The sequence below is a fragment of the Bidens hawaiensis genome, unplaced genomic scaffold, assembly GCF_021521415.1.
Source record: "Bidens hawaiensis isolate Kalapana, Puna unplaced genomic scaffold, B.hawaiensis_p1.1 tig00022502_1, whole genome shotgun sequence".
Lineage (NCBI taxonomy): Eukaryota > Viridiplantae > Streptophyta > Magnoliopsida > Asterales > Asteraceae > Bidens > Bidens hawaiensis.
The window spans coordinates 282,002-285,943 of record NW_027493501.1 but is presented as its reverse complement, the minus strand read 5'-3'; the positions used below and the strand labels follow the sequence as shown (position 1 = coordinate 285,943).

Below are 3,942 nucleotides of genomic sequence, written 5' to 3'. Positions count from 1 at the left end.
AAATCATTTGAAGAAATGCGAAGGGAGTATCGTGAAAGAGTGTTTGGAGCTAATGATTGAAGATTTTGAACATCAGGACCTAGCAATATTCAAGGGGGAGTTTGTTAATACTTATTGTCTATCTCTAGGGTCTTGTATGTCTTAGATAACAGTCGGAGTGTTGTTTTGTTAAGTTTAGAAGCGCATAAGTATCTTATACGGCGTATAAGTACTTACACAACGCATAAGTTATGCGATGTATAAGACTTACATGGCGTATAAAAGGTATGTAATGTCTATAAATTGTTGTTGACACTTATGCGCTAGTAGTTAGTCATTCGAGAGTACCATCATTGTAAGAGTGTCATATCTTCTTTGTACTTTCACTGTTATTGATAATATATGAAGAATTAAAGAAAATACTTATGCATTTCACTTTGTTATAGATTTCGCATAAAACCTAGAAGAGTAGATATTGTCATACAAGATTATATTTCGATCTTACACGTTAACAAACGTTTCTTACTCTTTTGATAATTGCCGATCAAGTCTTTGTTAAGTGACGTAGCCTTTGTATTTAGTTATTCTCTATTGGATCCTTGTTGTTTCATGTCCATCCGCTTTTAACTACTCTTTTCTTTCTCTCTTGTTGGCCCATTCTGTTTGGCATATTCACATACCCACCATTCATGTTTTTGGCTTGCAATTAAATTGCTAAATCTCATTAAAAAAACATTTTAATTTCCACTTTTGTTTCCTGCCAAAACATACGAACAATGAAATGCATGCATCACAGATATCTTTATTATTATATTATTACTATTATTTGTATTTGCTACTTATAACTATTATGAGAACCATTTCAATCGTTTTAACTTATTCCAAAAAATTCATGCACCATCGTATTACGTCCTTCAATTTAACACCGTTGGGATACTTTGCTCATTCCTAAAGAAGTTATCAGGATCAACTCTAGTCTTCACACTTACCAGCTTCTTGTAATTCGTCTCTTTGAAATATTTATGCCCATAGACCATTCCTTCAATATATGCATTCCTTCCATGGTTGTTGATACCAATATCCAGATCTCTATAGTTCAGAAATGCTTCTCTAGGGTTCTTCGATACAAATGGAGTCATGTATTCATACATCAACCTTGTGAAATTCAAGTATTTGTTTGCAGCTTCATCGCCAAGTTCGTCCCAGTTTACTACGTATTGAATCTTTGCTATGTTACCCGATCGATGTGGAAAGGGCTTTGCAAATTCTGATATTTCATTCATTCTCCCACCAAATGGGCTGAAATCCAAATTTTGGTATTCGAGTTCTTTCATCCTTTTAAATATGAACTCAAACCCTTGTTTAGTAATAGGGGTTTTCACATAATCAGATTTGATCTTAAATGGGTTGAGACTTTGAGGTGTACGACTTAAGAGAGTTGGGGTCGGAGTACCAATGGCAAACCCCGTGTAGTAAAGAACCGATTCAACCCAACTCATTTCAGTACAATCTGATTCATGTAACCCTAACTCAGGGAAATCTTTGTTCAATAGTGTAACAAGATTCCTTGAGTTTCCTAGGTACAATGTTGGGAAAATAGCACGGACTTTCTTTTCACCGTTTGTGTCATTGGTGACATTAAAGTTCACTCGAATGAAAATATTGCTATCTAGCTTGTTAGCAACTTGTACCCACCGTTCGGCGATGGTGCTAAGATTTTGTTCCTCGGTTCTTTGGATGGTAAAACTGTCACGACTTCTGGAACACGAACCAATTTAATTTTGTAAGCCAGAACCACCCCAAAACTAACACCACCACCACCCGTGATGGCCCAAAACAAATCTTCACCCATACTCTTTCTATTCAAAATGTTACCATTCACTTCGATTATTTGAGCATCAACAATATTATCAACGGATAAACCATATTTCCTCATCAAGTTACCATAACCACCACCACTAAAATGCCCACCAACACCAACCGTCAGGCAAAAGCCTGCGGGAAAGCCATGTTTGTTACTTTTCTCGGCGATTCGGTAGTAAACTTCACCAAGAGTCACACCGGCTTGGACCCATGCGGTTTCTTTTTTCCATGTCCACGTTTATCGACCTTAAATTGAACATGTCGACTATAAAGAATGGTTGATTCGCTTTAGTAAGGTAGGAAAGACCTTCGTAATCATGGCCACCGCTTCTTGTTTTCATTAGTAGACGGTTTTCTTTTCCGCATACAACAGCTGCCTGAATGTGGGAAACGTGTTTGGCAATAATGATTACAAAGGGTTTTGGTGTCGTAGATTCATTGAACCGAAGATTTCAGATGTAATTTTGCAAGACAGTGGGGAAAGATGAGTTCCCGGTAGTGTAGACCTCTCCGGTGATCGGGAACGAAGAGTGCGCTCGGTTGTTTAGACATTGGAGGAAGCGATCTGTAACATAAGTTGCATAAGTTTGGGTTGAGAGCAAGACAAGAAAGACAGTGAAAATGGATATTCGTATGTTGAAAGAAAATATGTTTGCCATTTTAGCATAGTTTGAGGTTACTTGGTGCATGCAATTTATACACAATCGAAACTCGTAATATATTTAACTTTTAATGCTAATACTTAATAAAGTTGAAAAATCATATGCGAGCACATTTATTTTTATTTTAAAATGATTTTTCCTTTAATATTAACAACTAATTTAACTATAATTTTAAATGTTTAAACATAAATGCAAAGTTTTTAATTACAACAATAAATAACCTTTTTCTTCAATTAATACGACTAATAAACTATTAATTTCTTTTCCCAACAAACATAACTAATAAAACTAAAATAATCAAAAAAGTATAAATATCAAAATTTTTATGATTCTCTTTTAAATTGTAATATTTAAAAAGATAAAACTGTTTAATTTATTTTGGTAATTTTTTTATTCCCCCTCTTCATTTTATTGTACATAAAGTCATAAATACAATTAATTCATACACTATAATTTCTTTCTACCTGAAAACAATTTCGTCCTACTCAATTTATCAACATCCTTTAACGCATAACTTTTTTTTAATAGTTATCAATACATATTTCTTTCTCAGTTGAAATATCTACAAAAATCATTGTGATAAATATACAAAAAAGTATATATATATATATATATATATATATATCATATAAGTGTGTCGATTAAATATTAATATGAAATATACAGCTTACATAAATCATATAGCATATACTACTTTTTAGCACAAAAATGTGTAACATACACAAACACATGCAATCTACACATGAAATTCAGTATCAACAATTATATAAACTACACAAAAATAAATATATCCTACTTGTAGACATTGAAGATTTATTATATATATATATACATGTATATATATACAAAACATATAACTTACACTTTTGTTTTTGCATAAAAAACATATAATGTACACAAACACATGTAACAAATATACGAATTTCAGCATCAACATGTATATATATATATAAGCTATATGAAAATACATATAACCTATACATGTGTATTTTAAATGTACAACCTTCAATTGTTTATATTTTTAATATTAAATACATGGATAGGTTATGTACATTTTTGTTTAGGTTATATATAATTGTTGATGCTGAAATACAAGTGTAGGTTTATGCTTTTGTGTAGGGTGTATGTTTTTATTAATATTTAATATACACATGAGTAGGATATATGTATTTTTTTGTGTAGCATATATATATATATATATATATATATATATATTGATGTTGTATTACATGTGTAGGTTGTATGTTTTCTTATGCCAAGAACAAGTTTAGGTTATACGCATTTTTGTGTAGGATTCTAGGTTGTATATTTTTTGTTACATTATAAAACGAATATGTCTAGGATATTTTTTTTGTATTATTCGTCACAATGTAACTATGTGTAGTTATGTAGGTATGTTAGTTGAAAAAAATTATGTATTGATCGTTATTAATAAAAT

General features: G+C 31.5%; 1 pseudogene; it reads right to left on the bottom strand.

The window, feature by feature from the left end:
* Positions 1 to 836: 836 nt before the first annotated feature.
* LOC143565652 (berberine bridge enzyme-like 8 pseudogene) lies at positions 837 to 2,582 on the bottom strand (annotated as a pseudogene).
* Between the last annotated feature and the right edge of the window lie 1,360 nt (positions 2,583 to 3,942).